This window comes from Cricetulus griseus, chromosome 10, assembly GCF_003668045.3.
Source record: "Cricetulus griseus strain 17A/GY chromosome 10, alternate assembly CriGri-PICRH-1.0, whole genome shotgun sequence".
In the NCBI taxonomy this organism is placed as follows: Eukaryota; Metazoa; Chordata; class Mammalia; order Rodentia; family Cricetidae; genus Cricetulus; species Cricetulus griseus.
This window is the reverse complement of record NC_048603.1, coordinates 29,594,094-29,608,712: the sequence shown is the minus strand read 5'-3', so window position 1 is coordinate 29,608,712 and position 14,619 is coordinate 29,594,094. Positions and strand designations below refer to the sequence as shown.

General features: G+C 43.5%; 1 protein-coding gene and 1 long non-coding RNA gene across 3 annotated transcripts in view; one reads left to right on the top strand and one right to left on the bottom strand.

The window, feature by feature from the left end:
- Zhx1 (zinc fingers and homeoboxes 1) overlaps positions 1-14,619 on the bottom strand; it is a 47,891-nt gene that overhangs the window by 3,833 nt on the left and 29,439 nt on the right. Inside the window, exon 4 of one of the 2 annotated variants that reach the window (XM_027431652.2) lies at positions 12,062-13,862. The exons of the other annotated variant lie outside the window; for it this stretch is intronic. The gene's annotated coding sequence lies outside the window, so the exon portion shown is untranslated. Of the gene's footprint in view, positions 1-12,061; positions 13,863-14,619 lie in introns of those variants that run through there. 2 annotated transcript variants of the gene reach the window in all.
- Positions 343-14,269, top strand: LOC113837490. The gene is made up of 3 exons (XR_003488090.2): positions 343-1,378; positions 4,869-4,944; positions 13,679-14,269. It is a non-coding gene; the product is annotated as an uncharacterized LOC113837490 (long non-coding RNA).

The window sequence follows — 14,619 nt, the reverse complement described above, 5'->3', positions numbered from 1 at the left end:
CCGGTTCCCAGAGCCCCGCTTCTGCTCGTGGCTCACACAGCCGCGTGCCCTGCAGCCTCCGATGGCTGGCTCCACCCAGGGGAAGCCAGGGCCGTCTTTAATACCTAGGTGAGGGCTTGTTTTGGTTTCCCATCAGAAATGTGATACTCCATGTTAAGAAAATAATTGGGGGAGGGGGGGAGTGCTGGAGAGATGCCTCAGTGGTTAAGACCACTGTCTGCTCTTCCAGAGGTCCCGGGTTCAATTCCCAACCCCCGCCCGCATGGCGGCTCACAACTGTCTGTAATTCCAGTTCCAGAGGATCTGACACCTTCACACAGACATACACGCAGGCAAACCCCAATGAACAATAAATAAATAATTGTTTAAAAAAGAAAAAAAACGGATATTATAGAAAAATATGAGAAAAAAATCCATGATACCATAACTAAGGAAAAACAAAACGAGGTCCTAAAAAGGAGAGATATTTGCCCTAACAGCACAGTACTGAAGGACTTCGAGAGTCTGGCTTCCTGATCCTTGCTTCACTAGCTGTTCAACCGAGTCTGTGGAATGGGTATTGATTAAAATAGGCTTGTAAAGCTTGTCAGACGGCCGGCGGGGTACATGAGCTCATTCAAAACCCCTGCTCCGGGAGCACAGTTAGAGCACAGCAAAGGCAGGCCCGGGTGGGGGGGGGGGGGGTTCCAGCCCTTTCCTTATGAAAGCTGTTTGTTCTCAGAATTCCTTCCCCTCCCCTCTGGAGTCAGTGAGCTCGAGCCTCCTGCCCGACTCTAACTGAGCTAGGGCTTGTACTGAGAGGGCAGCAAGTCCTTTTAGGGCTGCATGTGGGTGCTAGTTCTCTGCCCTCTGTGGGTGCTAGTTCTCTGCCCTCTGGACTCAGGATCCCTGGACTCAGGAGTTGCCAACCTTTTCCCACTAAACTTCCTTGGTTACTTTACTCCTGCAGCTGTGCTGTTTGTTGCACAAAATACAGCTATGTTTATTGACTAATAATTGCTTCCCTTTCCTATGAAAAACTGAACCCAAATCCCATATAGCAGCCAATCCAAGATTCCACCCAGCATTGCCTGGGTGTGTGACAAGATTCCAGTTGAAAGTGAGAATGTAGTTGCTAGGACCCTGGGAAGCCTGATGGACGGCAAATGTTAGAATTAGGACTTTGCCAATAAAACAGTTTCAATCTCCTATTGCAGTCTGTTGCGAGATATTTCATTACACTGTGTAAAGATATGTCACTGTGATTGGTGTAATGAAAAGTTAAATGGCCAACAGCTAGGCAGGAGGTATAGGCGGGACTTCTGAACAGAGAGAGTTCTGGGAAGAAAATAGGGGAGTCACTGGCCAGACACAGAGGAAGCCAGATATGCAGAAGGAGGTAAAAGCTACGAGCCTTGTGAAGCACAGGGATCAATAGAAACGGGCTAATTTAAGTTTTGAGAGCGGGTTAGAAACAAGCTGAGGCTAAGGCCAAGCTTTCATAATTAGCAGTGAGTCTCTGCGTCATTCTTTGGGAGCTGGCTGGTGGGAGAAAGATTCGCTACAGCAGCTGAGGAGCCAGGGTCTGGGAACCTGAGTTGTAAAACACTGCCTCACCTGATAAGCCCAAGACAGTAAACCAGTAAAGCAGGAGGGCATCAGACACAGTAACAGTTAAATCTAGGTAGGAAATGATTATCCTTGATACTTCATAACTCTAATTGTAATGTAAATATTTTTGGAGGTACTGGCTTGTCAAAGGGGTCACAACCCACGGGTTGACCTATATTTAGGAGTAAACAGGATTTCTACAACTATCAAACTGAGTGGTTGTGATTTTTCAAAATGTGTTTCTATAGCTTTATAGCCATACAAACTATGTTTTGATTGGGGTACAAGGCAGTTGCCACTGTTTCAGGCAACACTCTGCTGTTACTATTTCTCACTGTGGCATTCCACGAACTGTAGACTGTGGGAAGGTTAGGCGCTGTCTTTTTCACTCTTGTAAACCTAGCTCCCAGATAGGCCTTGGCCAGAGCAGCTTAGTCAATGCCCTCTAGACGGATGGGTGATTGTAAAGGAGGGGCAGCGAGGAAGGCAGGAGCAGTGCTTCTCAGCTGCGGCTCCTGTGTTGGTGTCCTGCCTGTGGTCTGGGGAGGGTAGAGCCGATTGTTCCTGGGAAATGTTTCCCAGTCTAGACCACGACCCTGCCCTTGCCGAACCCTGTGACCTTAAATGAGGCCTGCTCTCCAGCCAGCTGTTCTCAGCGTGCCTACCACAGTCCCAACTTGTCCTTCCCTCCTCTCGCAAACCTCCCTGTCCTCACCAGTTACCAACTCACCACTCCCATTACCAGGAAGCCACCCCACCCCCAGTGCCCTTTCTCTATCTGACTAATTCCCAGAATCCTCCCCTGCCCTCCCCTCTCCTCAGGCTGGCCCCCATTGCCCTGTCTAGGTTTGCACCACCATGTCCAGGGCACTTTGCGTTTCCAAAGGCTGGGGTTGAGGCTTTGTTTTTGTCTAATGCTCACGCGTCAGTCACCCACAGTAGGCCATGAGCTCATGTGGGTCTCTGACCTCCATGTGAGCAGTGTCTGGCACCCAGTCACCCCCCACTCCTGTTGAGTGGCTTCATCTACACTCGCTGGCTGCCACAGAGTATTCATGTGTGTACTCTTTGCACCGTTCTGTGTCTGGGGCCTACGTGTGCTAGGTAGAGAGCACTCAGGTGGGGAGGACGGACAGACAGACAGACAGACAGACAGACGACACATGGAGACAAGCAGGTTGTTTCCTACACATTTGACACTGCGCTGGGGTCAGGGTTTGAGTGGGAAATGTATCCCACAGCTCAGGGTTCGAAAGCTCCCTCGCCAGCTTGTGTGGAAGGCTGCCTCCAGGAACTGGGCCTGGCAGGAGGAAGTGAGCCACTGGGACAGAAGGTTGTAACTGCTTCCTGTTGCTGGTCTGTCCAGATGTGCAGAGCTTCACGGCACACTCCAGCCCACGGCACAGACACTTCCGCTATGATGCTCCCCTTGCCATGACAGACTGAAGTCCCTGAGACCATGAGCCCAAACCACCCGCTCCTCCTGGTCTCTGTCACGGTGACCAGACAGACCCTCACTGGGTTCCCTGACATAAAGGGCTTCCATGATGACGCTATCTCTTGCTCTTCTGACCCAAGCAGTTTTCCTTGAGCATGCTTTTCGGATCTACGGAGATGTGTAGATACTTCCATCTTTTCTCCTTAAACATTTATCTATTTATCTGGATGGGAGCAAATGTCACAGTGCACACGTGACAGTCAGAAGACCACTAACGTGAGTTAGTTCCTCCTTCTGCCAGGATCAAACTCAGTTCATCAGGCTTGGAGGGAGGGGCCAGTGCCATAATCCAGTGAGCCATCTTGCCGGCCTTTCTGTTTGTTTCCTTTGCTAAAAACTGTCCCTTCTGTTTCTGCTATGAGTGCTATCCCACTAAGCCCCATGAATAGTTTACCAACATACGTTTCTCATATTGTGCAGATTTTTTATAACAGTGCACTCATTGATTCAACTCAAGCCTGCTGTAAGAAAGGTACTGTTTTCAGAATGGAGCAGACAGTGGTAAATAAGACAGATGAGATCCCTACACCGAGGGCTGGAGAGATGGCTCGGCCCTCAAGAGCACTTGCTGTTCTTGGAGAGGACCAGGGTTCCCTTCCCAGCACCCACATCAGGCTGCTCACAGCCACCGCTAACTCTAGCTCCAGGGATTCTTGCGCCCTCTTCTGGCCTCTATGGGTAACTGCACACAAGTGTGCATACTGACAAACACAAAACTGTATCTACATATAGATCCTTGCTCTCTCGTAAGTCTATTTTAAAGAAGGGCAAAAAACAATTAGTCTCAGTGTGCGACCTACCTCCTAGAGATGCAGGAAAGCCTTCATTGCAAATTATTAGACATATCTGTTCTAATCTCTGGGGGCTGCTTTAAGAAAACAACCACCTACTTTATCTAACTTGGAATTTTGACTAAAAAGCAGTGGCTGTTGTTTGAGAGTATTAAAAAAACTGCCAGCTTTTAAAGTCTTGGAGCAGATTAGTCAAGACAAAACATCACAAAAGCCAGAGAGGAAAGGATGGGGAGATTGTTATTAAGAATCTCTTGTTGTTATTAAGAATCTCTTGTGCAGCCGGGCGTTTGTGGTGCACGCCTTTAGTCCCAGCACTCGGGCGGCAGAGGCAGGCGGATCTCTGTGAGTTCAAGGCCAGCCTGGTCTCCAGAGTGAGTGCCAGGATAGGCTCCAAAGCTGCACAGAGAAACCCTGTCTCGAAAAACAAAACAACAACAACAAAAAGCAAAACAAAAAGAATCTCTTGTGCATTTGGGAGCTATGCAGATGCTCAGAGCAAGATATGTGCACTGAGAAGACTCAGGAGGGTACTAAGCTCTTAGTCTGGGTGGGTTCTAGCTTAGTCCAAGCCTGGCTAAATGTCAGAGTGCTCCAACATGCTCAAAGACAGAGATGCTTGGGGCTTTATTTCCCCCTTCATTTCTTCTTTTATAATTTTAAAGTAAATTTTATTTTAAGCATTATTATATAAAAACACATTGCAAAAAAAATCCCCTTTCTTTCTGGTCACCCCCCACCCCCGCCCCTCTGCCCTGCGATTTTTTAAGTCAATGTTTCTTTCTATGTTGGATTCGTGCCTGGAACTTGCTCTGCAGTTCAATCTGACCTCATCCTCTTGCTTCGACCTCCTAAGTGCTGGTATAAGGACAGCATGCCTGTAAACAGAACACCTCTCTCTTCTGCTTGGTATTAGAGGTTACAGCCAAAGTAATGAGGCAAGAAAAATAAAGAAAGAGCACCAGACTAAAAAGAGCATCTATTCACAGATGACGTGATCCTGCGTATAGGAAGACAAATCCAAGGAGCCCACAAGAAAGCTAGTAGATCTAGGAAATAAACTGGGTAAGTTGCAACTTACCACATCAACAAACAAAAATGACTTATGTGATTCCAGGGGCTGGAGAGATGGTGTACCACTATAACCGTGCTAACTCCTGCAGAGGGTCCAGGTCCATGCTCGATTACAGCACCCATACTGGGTGGTTCAGCAGGCACCCAGACTCACATGTACATTTACACACACACACACACACACACACACACACACACACACACACACACACTTAAAAGAGAAAGCAATCCCATTAATACCAGTATTAACAGAATAAAATACATAGGGATAAATTTAATCAAAAAGTGAAAGACTTGCACACTGAAAACTCTAAAACATTCCTGAAAGAAATTTAGTAGGACCAAATACATATAATGGCAAACACCCTGTTTGGAGACAGGAAGCCAACACCATTAGCATGTTACTGCCACCCAAAGCAATCTACAGAATCAACGAGATCGCTATCAAATGTTCAACCTTCTGGCTTAAAATGGAAAAGCCAATCCTGAAATTTACATGGAATTGCAAAGGCAGCTAAACAGAACCCCAACCTCCAAAGAAAAAGTTAAATTTACACACACACACACACACACACACACACACACACACACATATATATATAGAGAGAGGTCATATTGAGAGGTTAAAGAACAACTTATAAGAGTTGGTTCTCTCTTTCCACCATGTATTTCTGGGGACCAAACTTAGGTAGTCAGGACTAGCAGCAAATGCCTTTATCTCACCAGCCCCCAAACAAAATAGAAAAGACAGTTGCTAGACTTATACTCCTGATTTCAAAGCTTATTAGAAATCTACAAAAATCTAAGTGGTGCAGGGCTAGCATAAGGACAGAAAATGTATCAACAGGATAGAGTTAAAGTCCAGAAAAGAAGCTTCAAGAATATTACCAATTAATTTTTGACAAGGGTGCAAAGTTTGCTTAATGGGGGGAAATAGTTGCTTCAACAGATGGTTCTGAGTCAACTAGATTATCATTTGCAAAAGTAGCAAGGTAGGAATAGTAAAGAAAACTATACATCTATATTACAAGATTCGTATCTCTCATTCTGCAGACATGCTCACACACACACACACACACACACACACACACACACACGTATCAGAGCCCTTAATTTGGGGCAAGGGAGATGACTCAGTTGGTAAAATACTTTAAAGCATGAGTGCCTAAGTTTGTCCTTCACCACCAGGTTAAATAACTGATTTCTTTGGGGGGCAGGGGTTGGTTTTTCCAGACAGGGTTTCTCTGTGGCTTTGAAGGTTGTCCTGAAACTAGCTATTGTAGACCAGGCTGGTCTTGAACTCACAGAGATCCGCCTGCCTCTGCCTCCCGAGTGCTGGGATTAAAGGCATGTGCCACCACCTGGCTATAACTAAATATTTTTGTTAATTAAAACCGTAACTGGGTCCAGTGACACTACCTTGGTATGGAAGCATTGGGGAGGCAGAACTAGGATTCCAGGGACTTGCTGGCCAGACAATCTAGACCAATTATTGAACTTGAGGTTCAGAGAGACCCTTCTCAAAAGTTAAGGTACAGGGCTGGCAAGAAGACACAAGTACAGGGACTTGCTACCAAAGCTGACCTGAGTTCAATCCCAGCAGCCACATGGTGGAAGGAGAGAACTGGTGCCTGCAAGCCCTTTGACCTCCACATACGCTTATTTAACTTATGCATGCTAAATTCAGGGTGTCAGAAAGACTAAAATAAAAACTTCAATGTGAAGAATGATTGCGGAAGACATCCCCCACACAAACACACACAACATATAACAAAGAGAAAGACATCCACACACAAACACACACAACATATAACAAAGAGAAAGACATCCCCACACACAAACACACACAACATATAACAAAGAGAAAGACATCCCCCACACAAACACACACAACATATAACAAAGAGAAAGACATCCACACACAAACACACACAACATATAACAAAGAGAAAGACATCCCCACACACAAACACACACAACATATAACAAAGAGAAAGACATCCCCCACACAAACACACACAACATATAACAAAGAGAAAGACATCCACACACAAACACACACAACATATAACAAAGAGAAAGACATCCCCACACACAAACACACACAACATATAACAAAGAGAAAGACATCCACACACACAAACACACACAACATATAACAAAGAGAAAGACATCCCCACACACAAACACACACAACATATAACAAAGAGAAAGACATCCCCACACACAAACACACACAACATATAACAAAGAGAAAGACATCCCCCACACAAACACACACAACATATAACAAAGAGAAAGACATCCCCCACACACAAACACACACAACATATAACAAAGAGAAAGACATCCCCCACACAAACACACACAACATATAACAAAGAGAAAGACATCCCCCACACACAAACACACACAACATATAACAAAGAGAAAGACATCCCCACACACAAACACACACAACATATAACAAAGAGAAAGGCATCTCCACACACAAACACATACAACATATAACAAAGAGAAAGACATCCACACACACAAACACATACAACATTTAACAAAGAGAAAGGCATCCCCACACACAAACACATACAACATATAACAAAGAGAAAGGCATCTCCACACACAAACACATACAACATATAACAAAGAGAAAGACATCCACACACACAAACACATACAACATATAACAAAGAGAAAGACATCCACACACACAAACACATACAACATATAACAAAGAGAAAGGCATCCCCACACACAAGCACATATATCATATGAACAAATACATACACATCTCTGAGACACAGAGAAAATTTCAAGATAGACAAACAGGCACAAACTTTCTGAAAAGCACTCCGGTAGTAGCCAGGTGTTGGTGGCGCACACCTTTAGTGCCAGCACTGGGGAGGCAGAGGCAGGCAGATCTCTGTGAGTTCAAGGCCAGCCTGGTCTGCAGAGTGAATTCCAGGGCAGCCAGAGCTGTTGTAGAGAAGCCCTGTATCGAAGGATGTATAGTCTCCAGAATTGGCAGATGAGATTGCATGGAGACAAAAACAGTCCACAGGGCACAAGAAAGCCGTCGTCAGGACAATAGACAGCCTAAGAATGGGAGAAAAACTTGGCAAACCAAATATCTGATAGAGAATTGATACCTAGAATCAACAGAGTCCAAAAACTAAACAAACAATATCTTTACTTATCAGATAAACGTAAATAAAAACATTGAGATTCCCTTTCATCTCTGCTGAAAAGGCTGTTATCAATAAAACAACAGGGACTGGAGAGCTGGGTCAGTGGTTGGATCCCTGGCTACTCTCACAGAGGACCTGGGTTTGATTCCCAGCACCCAGAGGACAGAAGACAAGTGTCTGTAATTCCAGTCCAGGCCACTGGCCTCCAGGGGCGGCAGGCATTAACACGGTGCATTTACATAGACAGGCAAGCCACACCCGCATTTTTTTATTTATCTTGTTTTGTTTTTCACAGCAGGGTTTCTTTTCACAGCCCTTACTGTCCTGCAACTCCAGGCTGCCCTCCAACTCAGAGATCTGCCAGCCTCTGCTCCTGTGTGCTGGGATTAAGTGTGTGTGTCATCAAGCCCTGTTCACCCATGCTGGGTTTTTTTGTTTTGTTTTGTTTTTAAAAGGAAGAGCAATTGAGGCAGATGCCTGAGACAGGCGTACTTACAGGCAAATAAACAATGTCTGAAAGAAAGAGAAAGCAGCACGTGCATGGGGCTGTGTGGAGAGAGACCCTCCCTACACTGCTGGCGAGAGGTGGGACTATAAATGGATGCAGCCACTACGGAGATCATCAGGAAGTCCCTCAAACAACTGAGCTGTGCTGTCTGTCCGCCACGAGGCTCGGTGGGTGGGAGTGCTTACTGTGCCTGGAACCCACCACCCAAGCTTGTCCCCTGGATTCCACAAAGTGGCGGCAAACAACAACCACTAAGAGACGTCCTCTTTTCTCTACACACGCATGCCATGGCATGTGCACACCTGCACACACCTGCACATACACACAGACACACACACACACACACACACACACACAGAGAGAGAGAGAGAGAGAGAGAGGGGGGGGGGATAGAGAGAGAGATTGATTTTTAAAAACGGATTAACTACCAGAAACCATTCCTGGGTATACATCCAGAGAAACGTAAGCCAACACAGCACAGAACACCAGTGTTTCCTGCTGTTCCACTCACACCAGCCAAGCTGTGCAGGCAGCCTGGATGGCCACAGACAGACCAACTATTAAAAATGTGCCATATCTCACTCATCTGTAGAGAAGAATAAAATTCTGTCACTTTCAGAAAAACAGACAGAACTGGGGATCTTCATGTTAGGCGGAACAAGCTAGGCTCAAACAAATATTGCATGTTTCCCTCATAAGCGGGCTCTATGCTTTAAACACAAACCCATCCATGGCATGAACGTACAGGGTGGGAGGTTGGGGCTCCAGAGGGAAGGAGCAGATCTAACCGGGGAGGAAAGAGGACAAGAGAAGACAAGCATGTATTGTCTCTGACGTGAAGTGCACATTAGTGTGTGTCTGTGTGTCTGCCTCTGTGTGTGACATGAAAAGAGACAGGGTCTGCGTGTGGGGAGAGGTCTGGCAGGAAGTGGGGAAGAAGTCTGAGGGCGGGCAGACATGAACAAGCTGTAATGATAGATACATCTGGAGATGTCATAATGGGCCGGCAAGCTGGTTCAACTGGAAAAGGGGCTTGCTGGCAAGCCCGATGACTGGAGTTCCACCTTTGGGACCCACAGAGTGGAACGAGGGAACTGATTCCAGAAAGGTGTCCTCTGACCTCTATACATGCATCAATCTGTGCACTAGATAAACAAATAAATTAACATCAGAGTGTCAAAATAAAAGCCATTGCTTTATATGCTATAATTTTTAAAGAAAAAAATGGAGTTGGACACTTTAATCCACACTATATACAACTAGAAATGATATAATGACCTAAATACAAGACCCCCAAATCACAAGACACTTAAAATATATGGATTGACATTGACTTTCAAACATGATGCTAAAATCATAAGCAATAATAAAAAATTGAAAATCAGACTCATATAAATTTAAAATTTGTGTTTTACCAATAAAATGAAAATACAACCAACACAATGGAAAAATCACAACCAGTTCTCAATTTTCTCAATGATTATGCTCCACAAGAGCACATTAGAATTACTGAATTGGGGCTGGAGAGCTGGCCCAGCAGTTCAGAGCATGTACTGCTCTTTAGACAACCTGAGTTCAGTTCCTGGTACCCACAACTGCCTGTAGCTCTAGTTCTAGAAAACCTAATGCCTCTGACCTCCTAGGCACCTGCACCGTGTGTACACACCCATACAGAGACATACATGCACATAATAAAAACTAATGCATCTTAAAAGAAAATTCTCAATAAGAAGATACACGTCTTTAATCCCAACACTCGGGAAGCAGAGGCAGGTGGATCTCTGTGAGTTCCAGGACAGACTCCAAAGCTACACAGAGAAACCCTGTCTCGAAAAACCAAAAAAAAAAAAAAAAAGAAAGAAAGAAAGAAAGTGTGTGTGTGTGTGTGTGTGTGTGTGTGAGAGAGAGAGAGAGAGAGAGAGAGAGAGAGAGAGAGAGAGAATACTGAGCAAGAAGTTGTGATACATGTCTTTAATCCAGAACTTGAGAAGCCGAGACAAGGAAGATAAAGAACTCAAGCCATTGTTAACTACGCAGTAATTTAAAAGCCACCCTGGGCTATATGAGACACTGTTTCAAAAAACAAACAAACAAACAAACAAACAAACAAAAAACCAGAAAACAAAATACATATGGTCCTTCCATATTTTCACCAATTAATCCCTACACTTGTTGTCTGTATTATTTCTTTTAAAGACACCTTAGATAACACCACTATCTATTGATTAATTAACACTGAATTAATGGCTAGCAGCATGGTGGCTTCTGCTGGAATTAAGCTTAGCTAGCAAGCATTTCTCCGCATGGCAAATTGCAGACTTGCTGCATTTATTAGGCAGCACTCCAGCATTACATTTGGGAACTATTTTAAACAACGAAATCGCCATCAAAAAGCACAAAAACACTAACCACAACAGCACATTGTGAAAAGGCTGTTTGTTTCTTTGCATTGGGAGAGATGAAGGGTACCTAGCTGACCTCAGCTGGGAATGTGCGTGCGCACACACAACTCAGATGTTTGCTATTCTGTGTACACAGAGGAAGAGCCGCACACATGCACCGAGAATTGAGTTGGGGTTTGCAAATCAATTTTAATGAGTAGAAGCATTTGCATATATAGAATCTACAAATAACGAGGACTGGTTATATTTGCAAACTATCTCAGATAAGACCATAACACCCAGATTATACAAAGCATTTCTAGAACTCAACTACAAAAGGGTAACCTAATTAAAAACTGGGCAAAGGTGACAAGTGCTTGTCACCACATGAAAAGATGATGTCACTATGGAAATGCCAATCAAACCCGAAATGATACACTTCACATCTAAGATGACATAGAATTTATCCTGTAACTCAGAGTACTCCAAGACGTATACCTAAAAGACCTGTAAACGGGACTCAAACAGACTCACAAGCCTGATTTCATTGCAACATTATTCGCAACAACCCGAGGGCAGAAACAACCCGTGTCCAGCAACAGACAAGAGGACAGTTAGAAATCAATGCACAATGAACTATAACCAGCCGTAAGAAGAAAATGTTACCATATATGTCACAACATGGATGACCTTGAAAACATCATGCCAAGGGAAAGAAGCCAGACACAGAAGGAAAACCTGTGTACTTCCACTCACTTGAAATATCAAGAGTAGGCAAAAATCATAGACCAGGAAGTAGAACAGAGGTTACCAGGCGCTGAGGATGTGGAGTTATTGCTTAATGGTTACAAATCTCTGTGTGGGGTGACAAAATGGTTTTGGAAATAACAGTGATGGTTGTGCAACACTGTGAATATAATTTAGTGCCATTAAACTGTACACTTAATATTATAAAAGCAAATTCTAGGCATATCTTACCACATTTTTTTTTTAAAGCTGGCTCAATAAAATAGAAAACAATCACTCAAAACTGCTCATTATTGCTAACTTTTATTTTGTATTCAAGGACACAGTCAATCAGGAAAGAAAGGTTCTTTTGCGCTGACAAGTAAATGTATTTAAAAGCTAGCAAACATCAGAGCAGACTTTCATCCAGCCTGCCAGAGAGATGGGAAATCATGGAGTTACTTTCAGCTATACAAAGTTAGCATAGCACAAAGGAAACATAACGTAAATATATCCAATCCTTCATCTCCAATCCTTGACGCTTAAAGGATCAGATCTTGAGAACACTGAAATTACTGTCAAATGAAACTCAGACCACATTAGCAATGGTTTTAAAAAGGGAGCGATTTAATCATTATAATACAGGGTATTTAAGAAGTTTTTAGACGTGTAAAAGAAAAACAGCTTAGTGCATTCAATTGTTACAGTCTTTACATCACTTCTTTTTTTAAAAAAGTTAACAGTAGTATGAAAAAAGCCACCCACCAAGCCAGCTGTCTGAGTGAAAAGATCAGCAAATTGCAGCATTTGGGAATTGCTAATAAAGCTATAGTTAAAAAATAAAAAGTTTATAAAAATGAAAGCAGCATGCATATTCGAGGCTTTTCCATAACAGTTTCATTAACTGACAAACATTTAACCAAGAGCTTAGTATTCATTATTCATTAAATTAGAAAACAAACTGGCCAAAGCTACTACGTGTGATCATTCAAAAACAATTTTTTGAGTCCAGATCTAATTAAACGACAATTTGCTCTGTGAGGAAAGCACATTTTGAAAGGTGGTCCGATGACCACAAAAGAAAGGGCCCTGTCTAGCATGAGTGAATGTCAGCACCAGTCCTCACTTACGAGGGTTCTGATACAGCAGGCACCGTTAACACCCCTCCGGTTCTTACATGAAGGCTAATTTTTAACCTTAGGATCAGTTCAGAATTGCTTTTCTCTGTTCACTGAAATTGTTACACAAGGCAGAATTTCATGAAAAGTTAATTCTTGCAAAATCTCATCTGTGCCAGTCTGACATTCCCGATCCCCTCACCTGTCAGAACCAACTGTGTGTGTTTTACTGTGGGACTTTCCCACGTTTGGAACAGTATTTGGAATTTCTCTCTATTAAGCTCTTTTTCCCTATGGGGTAGTATCTTCAGTCAAATTTGGACAGAGAGCAGTCACGCAAGTCTGCAAGTGGAAACAGTGGTTATCTGAGTGTTTAGTGGAGGGTCCAGTCATGAAGGCCAGCAAGTCTTCCTGTCCCAACATAATACGCACGGGCTGCTTTTACACCGCAAGCGGTGTAAGCCCATGCACAACTTTTCATTTTGGTGTAGGACCTGATAAATAAGACACAGAAGTAAATTAGGGTTTGGTTCCCTCCCCCCACTTCCCAGTTCTAAGAACTTTTACTCTGCAAAATGTTTGGTCACTCAAAGCTATAAGCTTAATCACATGTCAAAGAAAACAGGCAACACGGCCTATCTTATACAGTGGTAAGCTGGAGTAAAGTGAGGACAAGCTCTAGTGGTCATTAACCCCTTAAAAAGTCAAAGGTTCACAAAGTTCCATCCTAAGAATAAAAGTGTGCGGTATTAAGCTTTCACTTTTTACAAGTCGTGTCTAACCAGCGCTTTGTTTCCATTGCAGAGCTCCCCGGCGGCAGCAGTTTGACTTTGGCACAACATCAAGCTGCATTTCTTTTGGACATTGGATCCTGTTTTGAGAGTATGCACGCCCCAAAGCATTTCAGTGTCAGCAAGGATTGGGCCCATTCACAGTAATTCAGACATCTTGAGTTGAAGAACTTACTCTCCTTCAGAATGTTAAGTAGCTATAAAAGAAAACAACAACAACAACAAAAAACAAAATCCTCAAACTTTAGAGACAGACATATTTTAATTTTTGCCTTTAGAATAAAAATGGCCGGTTAGCCACAAATACATTCTGCATTCTCTTTAACAGCGAGGTCACTTAGCACACCCCTCACGTTGCAGTGTGTGTAAACCATGTGTGTGTGTTCTTCATGTACCACCTTTGCTTTTAGACACAAACGCCTTTCTGTAATCATTTATAACATTATTATTGTTAGGATTTGTAACATGAAATCTAAAGACCTACAGTATTTCTGCTTGTACACAAGATTAGCATGTGCAGGAGGAAAGATTATATAGAGAGAATGTTCCACAGTATCATTTTATATTCCTTCATGTATTTATCAAAGTCCATATTGAACACTGAGTTCTGAGTTGTAAAGGAGGAATTATTTTTGTTCCTGTCTTATGTAGCTTTGCCCAGTTGCAATGACTATTTTTGGGAAGGTTCGGGTAAGTATTTTTGTAAGCTGAACCATATTTTCAAAAGCTTTTAAGAGGAAACCTATGCTGAATCCTTTGGTAAGTGAAAATTATTTTGTTAAATGAATCATAACCTGTTCATCAGTGTGTTTCCAATTTTCCACTTCCAAGCATTTCTTCACTTGTGTCCATAGGCTGTGTGCTGTGGGCTTGCTCGAGCTCATGGGGATGGCCCATGCTTCATGCACTATGGACCAGCCATTGGCAGGGGTCTGGTGTTCCAGAGACAGGCTC